Source organism: Chlorocebus sabaeus, chromosome 10 (genome assembly GCF_047675955.1).
Source record: "Chlorocebus sabaeus isolate Y175 chromosome 10, mChlSab1.0.hap1, whole genome shotgun sequence".
NCBI classification, from domain to species: Eukaryota; Metazoa; Chordata; class Mammalia; order Primates; family Cercopithecidae; genus Chlorocebus; species Chlorocebus sabaeus.
The window spans coordinates 26107522-26117658 of NC_132913.1; the positions used below are offsets into that span (position 1 = coordinate 26107522).

Genomic DNA, 10137 nt, shown 5'->3' on the forward strand with positions numbered 1-10137 from the left:
GATGCAGAAAAGGCCTTTGACAAAATTCAACAGTTCTTCATGCTAAGAACTCTCAATAAATTCAGTGTCGATGGAACATATCTCAAAATAATAAGAGCTATTTATGACAAACCCACAGCCAATATCATACTGAATGGGCAAAAACTGAAGCATTCCCTTTGAAAACTGGCACAAGACAGGGATGCCATCTCTCACCACTCCTATTCAACGTAGTGTTGGAAGTTCTGGCTAGGGCAATCAGGCAAGAGAAAGAAATAAAGCATATTCAGTTAGGAAAAGAAGAAGTCAAATTGTCCCTGTTTGCAGATGACATGATTGTATATTTAGAAAACCCCATCATCTCAGCCCAAAATCTCCTTAAGCTTATAAGCAACTTCAGCAAAGTCTCAGGATACAAAATTAATGTGCAAAAATCACAAGCATTCTTAAAATAGATAAACCACTAGCCAGCCTAATAAAGAAGAAAAGAGAGTAGAATCAAATAGACTCAATAAAAAATGATAAAGGGAGATCACCACTGATTTCACAGAAATACAAACTACCATCAGAGAACACTATGAACACCTCTATGTAAATAAACTAGAAAATCTAGAAGAAATGGATAAACTCCTATACACATTCACCTTTCCAAGACTAAACCAGGAAGAAGTCGAATCCCTGAAGAGACCAATAACAAGTTCTGAAATTGAGTCAGCAATTAATAGCCTACCAACCAAAAAAAGCCCAGGACCAGATGGATTCACAGCTAAATTTTACCAGAGGTACAAAGAGGAGCTGGTACAATTCTTTCTGAAACTATTCCAAACAGTAGAAAGAGAGAGACTTCTCCCTAACTCATTTTGTGAGGCCAGCATCATTCTGGATACCAAAACCTGGCAGAGACACAACAAAAAAGAAAGCTTCAGGCCAATATCCCTGATGAACATCGATGCGAAAATGCTCAATAAAATACTGACAAACTGAATCCAGCAGCACATCAAAAAGCTTATCCATCATGTTCAAGTCAGTTTCATCCCTGAGATGCAAGGCTGGTTCAACATACACCATTCAATAAACGTAATCCATCACATAAACAGAACCAATGACAAAAACCACATGATTGTCTCAGTAGATGCAGAAAAAGCCTTTGATAAAATTCAACACTGCTTCATGCTAAAAACACAATAAACTAGGTATTGATGGAACATATCTCAAAATAATTAGAGCTATTTATGACAAACCCGTAGCCAATATCATTTTGAATGGGTAAAAGTTGGAAGCATTTGCTTTGAAAACTGGTACAAGACAAGGATGCCCTCTCTCACCACTCGTATTTAACATAGGGTTCTGGCCAGGGCAATCGGGCAAGAGGAAGAAATAAAGGTACTCAAACAGGAAGAAAGGAAGACAAACTGTCTCTGTTTGCAGATGACATGATTGTATATTTAGAAGTCCGATCATCTCAGCCCCAAAATTCCTTAAGCTGGTAAGCAACTTCAGCAGTCTTAGGATACAAAATCAAGGTGCAAAAATCACAAGCATCCCTATACACCAATAATAGACAAAGAGAGCCAAATCATGAGTGAACTCCCATTCACAATTGCTACAAAGTGACTAAAAATACCTAGGAATCCAACTTAGAAGGGATGTGAAGGACCTCTTCAAGTAGAACTATAAACCCACTGCTCAAACAAATAAGAGAGGACAAAAATGGAAAAACATTTCATGCTCATGAATAAAAGAATCAGTATAGTGAAAATAGCCATACTGCTCAAAGTAATTTATATATTCAATGCAATTCCCATCAAGCTACCATTAACTTTGTTCACAGAATTAGAAAATCTACTTTAAATTCCATAGGGATCCAAAAAAGAGTCCACATAGCCAAGACAATCCTAAGCAAAAAGAACAAAGCTGGATGCAATGGTGCATGCCTGTAATCCCAGCATTTTGGGAGGCCGAGGCGGGTGGATCATCTGAAGTCAGCAGTTCATGACCAGCCTGACAAACGTGGTGAAACCCCGTCTCTACTAAATACAAAAAAATTAGCCAGGAGTGGTAGTGCATGCCTGTAATCCAAGCTACTTAGGAGGCTGAGACAGGAGAACCGCTTATACCTGGGAGGCGGAGGTTGCAGTGAACTGAGATCGTGCCATTGTACTCCAGCCTAGGCAACAAGAGCAAAACTTTTTCTCAAAAAAAAAAAAAAAAAAAAGAGAAAAGAAAAGAACAAAGCTAGAGGCATCACGCTACCTGACTTCAAACTATACTATAAGGCTACAGTAACCAAAAGAGCTTGGTACTAGTACCAAAACAGATATATAGACAACCAGTGGAATGAACAGAGGTCTCAGAAATAACACCACACATCTACAACCATCTGATCTTTGACAAACCTGACAAAAACAAGCAATGGGGAGAGGATTCCCTATTTAATAAATGGTGTTGGGAAAACTGGCTAGCCATAGGCAGAAAACTGAAACTTGACCCCTTTCTTATGCCTAATACCAACATTAACTCAAGATGGTTCAAAGATTTAAAAATAAGACCTAAAACCATAAAAACTATAGAAGAAAACCTAGACAATATTATTCAGTACATAGTCATGGGCAAAGACTTCATGACTAAAACACTAAAAGCAATTGTAACACAAGCCAAAATTGACAAATGGGATCTAATTAAAATAAAGAGCTTCTGCACAGCAAAATAAACCATCATCAGAGTGAACAGGCAACCTATAGAATAGGAGAACATTTTTGCAATCTATCCATCTGGCAAAGGGGTAATATCCGAATATATAAGGTACTTAAGCAAATTTACAAGAATAAAACAAACAACCTCATCAAAAAGTGGGCAAAAAATATGAACAGACACTTTTCAAAAGAAGACATTTATGTGGCCAACAAACATGAAAAAAAGCTCATCATTACTGGTCACTGGAGAAATGAAAATCAAAACCACAATGAGATACCATCTCACACCAGTTAGAATGGTGATCATTGGAGAGATACTGGAGAGGATGTGGAGAAATAGGAATGCTTTTACACTGTTGGTGGGAATGTAAATTAGTTCAACCATTGTGGAAGACAGTGTAGCAGTTCCTCAAGGATCTAGAACTAGAAATATCATTTGACCCAGTAATCCCATTACTGGGTATATACTCAAAGGATTATAAATTATTCTGCTGTAAAGACACATACACATGTATGTTTATTGCAGCACTATTCACAATAGCAATACTTGGAACCAATCTAAATGCCTATCAATGTTAGACTGGATAAAGAAAATGTGGCACATATGCACCATGGAATCTATGCAGCTGTAAAAAAGGATGAGTTCATGTTCTTTGCAGGGACATGGATGAAACTGGAAACCATCATTCTGAGCAAACTGACACAGAAATAGAAAACCACACACCGTAGGTTCTCACTCAGTAAGTGGGAATTGAACAATGAGAACATATGGGCATAGGGAGGGGAACATCACACATTGGGGCCTGTTGTGGGGTGGGGAGTTAGGAGAAGGATAACATTAGAAGAAATACCTAATGGAGATGACAGGTTGATGGATGCAGCAAACCACCATGGCACATGTATACCTATGTAAACCTGCACATTCTGCATATCCCAGAACTTAATGTATAATTTGAAAAAAAATACTGTGCTTCTTTTTCTCAAATGAGCAACTTATATTTCTAAGAATCTTCAATCTCAGGTTGGGGTGTGCAGAGAACCCTGTTTTATATATGTAACACTAATAATATTGTTTTTGGCTACCTCTGATTTCAAAATGACTGGAACCCAACTAGCCATATCATAAACTTTCATATAGTATCAATTATAATTATTAGCAGTAATATTCTGTCTTTGGAATCCTACATATAATAGAAGTGTAGGTTAAAAAATAGTAGAAGAGAAAGCTCCTTGTTTAGACTCTTACAGCATGTTTGTATCAAGAGCACGTACATATCACATTTGAGAGAACTGAAATGTAGATTGAGAGAAAAATGTATGTTAATATACAGTCTAAGCCTGCTTGCAAGTTATATTACTAATAATACTCTTGGAAGAGCAAGAGAATATTATAAATATATCAAATATTAAAATATCAGCTAGAGAAGCTGAGACAAGTATCAACAAAACAAAATATAAACCTATAAAAATAGAAGACATTCAGTTATTGAAAACATGAAGAAAACAGGGAGATGGATCAACTCAAAGTATTGGTAGTCATTTTGAAAGAGAGAAATAGAGATGTAAATAACCCTGTAAGATGGAAAAAAGTCAGTAAGTCAAAAAACCGAGATACTTTTATACAGGTTGACCTATAATACCTGCCATTAAATGACAATAGCAAGGTACAAATAATGTATTCTTTCAAGAGACTAGTTACTGGGGACTGACTCATTTAATACTCAGAACACTCTATAAAGTAGATATTATTATTCTTCACATTTTACAAGTGAGGAAACAGAGGCTGCATTCCTTGAATAGGTCACCTAAGTAGTAAGCAATAGCACTAGGATGCTCATTCAGGCAGTCTTTTTCCACAAGTGATGCTTTTAATGCTGTTTGCTTCATTTTTAAGCAAATACACTTACAGGTATACAGACTATTTGTGAAACTTTATGTATGAAAACAGTAGCAGAATTTGCTTCTAGATAGAGAAGGACTAAGAACTAGCAGTCTAAGGTAGGAGAGACATTTACATTTCTCCATATAGTCTTCTGTACTTTTGATTTACTACTTTTTTTTATCACATGCACAGAAGTTTTTCAGTAACACTGTAAAACATAATTACAATGAAAAAGAAAATAAGAAGGGAAACTCTGCATTTACCAGTGCTGACTCTCTTTTTTACATCTCCCCTTTCCTTTTGTTTCTTCAATTTAGTTTATTGTTCTATGACTTCTCCCTTATGCCTCTGACTGACCTGATCCCTCCTGTGCTGGTATCCAATGGACATATCAGGCCACATTGGAATCATTTGTTAGCACGTGCTGTCCTACATCATCAGCTTCTTGAGAACAGGGGCCCCGTCTCATTCATATCGGACTTTTAGTGCCTACCTCTGTATCTGGCCAATAGCAGGCACTCGATAAGTTTGTATTGAATGTACCAAAATAAATGTCAAAGATCTGGAAGTTTAAATAAGGTAAACCTGATCTTCAGTCTCTCAGGAGTACTTACTTATGCAATAGTCTTATCTGGTTTGTGATCAGCTGTGCACATAGTTCCTTTGAATTGGCTTACACAACAGAGAACTGGGCCAGGTTTCGGTAAGACACTTACTACCCTATAAAATATTGGGACAAAATTCATCAACAGATTCTTCCTAAACTGACCTCTAGAGGAAATAGACCTAGGCATGGCCAGTAAGAAGTTTCTTTATATTAATAGTTACGTTTGGGGGTTTAAATTGTCAGAGAAAATATATTATTTCTTTCTTACTGTATATTTCTTTCCAAAAATTATCCTACCCTTTTAGTAAATCCATTTGCATAAGCCTATACATTAAAATAGGATGAGACAGAAAGGATATAATCTAAAACGGGAAAGCAGGGTAGTATTATGTAAGAAATGTTCTCGAAGGTTTTTACTCGCAGGTTAGAAGTTGATAGACTTAGGGATTAAAACGTTTTTACTAAGCTTCAGGAAATAGAACTGAGACAAAGAATGATACTATGAGCTATATATATGGTTTCTATGGGTGGGAAAGATCATACCACCACATTTGTTTAATTAAAAAATATGGTAAGTAGAGTGTTAGACAAGATTTGGGAAAGACAATAGTAAGAATGGGAAAGCCACAGTTACAAAAAACAGAAGTTATCAGTAAAGGAGGAAAGGGAAAAATAATTTTAAAACAAGGATAGCTAATGTACTGAATTATGTAAATACTTAAAAGAGTACATAAAAAGATAACACAAAAGTTAAATAATAAAATAAAGGATAAAGAATATAATGGAAACAAAATGTGTGTATATATTGCTTGAGAACAGAAGGATTATATATGCAGACACCATTCTCATTATAAAACCTGTGAAGATCAAATGTTACACTTCAGTATTTTGAAGCATAAGGACTATAAATATTTATTTTTATTAAAATAACAGCATTGAACATATTGTCATCAAAACTATCTTGATCTATGAAAACATGGTAGAAGTGTAAAGAGGTCATCTCAAGTTGAAAATTACTCATCAAATCTTTCTGTACAAAAACTGGGCATTGTTTTTAAAGAAAAAGTACCTTTTAATGAAAATATTTCAAAGTTTAGATGAAAGAAAATGGTTTATTTATTTAAGATTTTTTTTCTTTGTTGACTTCTAGAGTGTTTTATTTTTCTTTACAAAAGACAGACTATACAGGTAAACATTAGAAAAGATTGGCATCCAGAAAAGTGAAAACAAAAACAAAACAACAACAACAACAAAAATAACCCCCTGAAAGAGAATGAATGTTATAAAAAAAACCTTCAGATTGACAGGTCACATTGGTAGAAAAACTCACTTCATATGCAATTGTAGACTGCCTATGATAAAAGTGATTGAATTCTAGGTGCTAGAGGAATAGCAATAAGGAGAACAAACATCTCTACTCATGGAGTTTACAGTTAGTGAGATAGTGAGAGATGGTGATAAAGACAAAAAAATTCAAGCAGTAAGGAGCTAGGGAGATTCTGGTTGGTTGTGCAATTTGTAATAGAATATTTGGAGCCTATCTCCCTAAGATGACACTTGAACAAAGATGGAGGAAGTGAGGGACCACATCTTGTGACTATCTGGAGAAAGACCATTCCAGCTGGTGAGAAGATGGAGATCCTGTTTGGAATGTTTGAGGAACTCCAAGGGGCCACAGTGGCTAGCAGAGAGTGAAGGAAGAGGATGAGAGCAGATGAGATTCAAAGACCAACAACTCCAAACTGAGAATAAAGGTTTTATTTCTGGGCATCCTTCCTCCAAATTTTAAGATAGCAGCTCCTCATTTCTCTTTATATGTATCATGTTAGGGAGAACTATGAGGAGAACTAATCAGAGGGTACTTGTGAATGATATGTATTAGGTATGTAACCTTTTGTGATAATGACCTCTTTGAGCTGAGCTTGACACAATGCCTTACCTACTCCCATGATGCTGGTGTGCATCATAAAACAAAAAAGTCATACACGTTGACCTCCACTACATTCCCAATGAGAATGAGGGGTCTCTCTACACATAGACAAAAGGATGAGGAATGGTACCAGTTACTTGTAAAGTCATAGTTCAATGTCCAGGCGTTGAAATTTTTCCAAAACATTTTTTGCAACTGTATTCTACCTTGTTGGATATCTTCTAAATTTCTGATGTTAATTCCATTTTTGATTCAATACTTTGTCTTTACTAGGTACATACAAATCAAGAATAAAAGGGTAATGAAATTAAATCTTTTTAGTTAATTTTTTGTTTGGGTTTTCCAATGACTCCCACATACAAGGCTCAGAATTTGGATACATAGAGAATTAAAATATGTCATTTTGTGTATTGGTTAGTATCTTTTTCTGTCTGTTTTAAATCCTCCACATGTTGAACCATGCCAATATTATCCATGCTAGATTATAAATCCCTTCTAATCAGGACTATGCTTGTCTAAATCTCTCTGTAGCAGCATTTGTTAGTGATCACAGTTATCAAAAAGTTATCTCTATGTATACAGAAAGCCGCCATTTCATCAGCTCAGCAGACCATAGAGCCTTCCACAAATAGCTTTGAACCCCAAGGCCAGTCCAACTATTGGTTAATGCAAATAAGCATAGCAAATGTTTCTGCTCTGCCTCAGTAACCTCAATCCCATTTGAAATAGAGTTATGTATTATGGCATTACTAGGCAGACCCCTTCAAGCAAGGCAGGATCTGCATGCAGTTACAGAATGTTCAAATTGGTTTCCCTTTAAATAGAGGAAGGTTTGGGCTTGCTGATCAAATCAATTAGAGTATTTTTCCCTAGTTCACTCTCAGAAAGAGAAATTGCCTCTTCAAAAAAAAAGCATTGGAGAAAAACAAGGACCCCAGACAAAAGGTCCAAAGAGTTTAAGTATACGCATCTGGGGAATTGACCTGGGGCCTATTTGTATGATGAATATCTACTCATAGCTTGATCTATTTATCTATCTCAAAGTTTTAATCACTTTATTGAAGTATAATTTATACACAGTAAAATGCACAGAATATGAGAACCCCTAGATGACTTTTGACAAATGTGTACACCCACATTATTAGCACCCTATTCAAGACATACAGTACTTCCATCATCTCAAAATGTCTCTTGCATCCCTCTTGGCAGGAAATTACCATATCCCCTATTCTGAGACAGTCTGATTACTATTACCATAACTTCACTTTTCCTGTTCTAGATCTTTATAAAAATTAAGCTTCCTTCCTCACAGTTGGCCATCTCCTTGCTTGCCACCACAGCGGAGGAGCCCAGGCCACTGGACAACGCCCTCTGCATGGGCACAAACGGCTCGGAGATGCTGGGTGAGATCCTGGAGCTGCACTAGATCAAGGTGGACACCATCCTGGTGAAGACTATTGAGACCATGATGGTGGGTGAGGAGGAGGACAACGACAATGAAGATAGTGGCAGGGGTGGCCATAGGCAGGCCAGCCACCACCACCACCACCATCACCACCACCACCCACCCCCACACCATTTGGCCAGGATCTGCTGTAGCCATTCCTCATGACAACCTCACCCAGGTGCACCACGACCAGGAGGTGATCCTGGTGCAGGCATGCCAGGAGGTGGTGGGTGGTGACGAACTGGATGGGGAACCAGATACTCATCCTGGTGCCAGAGCTGGCCAGCGGTGACCACCACCACTACCTCGAGCAGGCCCTGGTCACCATGGTGGAGGCTGGCAAGGGTGGATGTGGCACCATCTTGAGCAACAAGAAGTGAGGGCAGAAGTGGGTGCAAATCAAGAACCTGGAGGGTGAGTTCTCTGTTACCATGTGGTACTCAGATGAAAACAAAAAGATATTAACCATAAAATAGTGGTTGAGAAACAGTTCACTGGCGAGAACTCACCTTCTGATTATTCAGAGTATATGACAAGAAAGAAACTTCCTCCTGGAGGAATACCTGGTATTGACCTCTCAGATCCCAAACAACTGCAGAATTCGCCAGAATGAAGCCAAGAAAAATTTAAAAGATGATGCTCCATGAACAATTGCTGGCCCTCGCCAAGGCTGCACAAAGATGTTCAAGGATAACTGCCATGAGAAAACTTCTGCACACCCACCGTCATGGAGTCCACTTCGGCACAGAATGTAGAAGAGCTTTTGTTGAGAGTTCAAAACTAAAACCACACCAACTGGTTCACACTGCAGAGAAGCTGTTTCGGTGCACATTTGAAGACCGTGGGAAATGCTTTTCACTGGACTTCAATTTTCACACACATAAATTCTAAAACGGCTTTAAAAGATGCTTTATCTTGCTCTCTAATCATGTTTCAAAAACATGGTGTTTTTGTAAAGTGTGTTTTTGTAAAGGAGGACAACTCTTAGATGCAAAAGACAATTCTTTATACAACAGTGCTAAAAATGGGACTTCTTTTTACATTCTTGCAAGTATGAAACTCACTTGTTGCTTATAATTTTTTTAATTTTGTATTTTCCAAGTGTACATATTGTACACTTTTTGAAGATATGCTTAGTAATGCTATGTGTGATTTTTCTGGAGGTTGATAATTTTGCTTGTAGTAGATTTCCTTTAAAAGAATGGGCAGTTACATGCATGCTTCAAAAATATTTTCCTGTAAAAAAAGATAGGATTTGTTTGCTATCTGAATTTTTGTTATATTCTTTGATGTTAATACATTTTGTATAATTGTATCATATATCTGTATGGAGTCATGTAGTATCAAATATTAGATGTGATTTAATAGTGTTCATTTTAGTCACGTTTTTCCCAAAAAATACTGCCAGATACTGATGTTCAGTGTAATTTCTTTGCCTGTTTAGTTACTGAAAGTGATGCTCAGTTACAGAAGTGGTGTACCTTTAAAATCTGATGTGTACATTCCATGTAACAAAAAGGGCAAAATAAAATAGCCATCCTAAATAAAGAATATGGCAGAACAAGATCTGTAAGCACAGTCTTATTTTCTTTTATTGTC

At 37.0% G+C, this 10137-nt stretch overlaps 1 pseudogene; it reads left to right on the forward strand.

Annotated features, from left to right (window-relative positions):
* Window positions 1–8783: 8783 nt before the first annotated feature.
* LOC103218280 (transcriptional repressor protein YY1 pseudogene) lies at window positions 8784–9429 on the forward strand (annotated as a pseudogene).
* The last annotated feature ends 708 nt before the right edge of the window (window positions 9430–10137 follow it).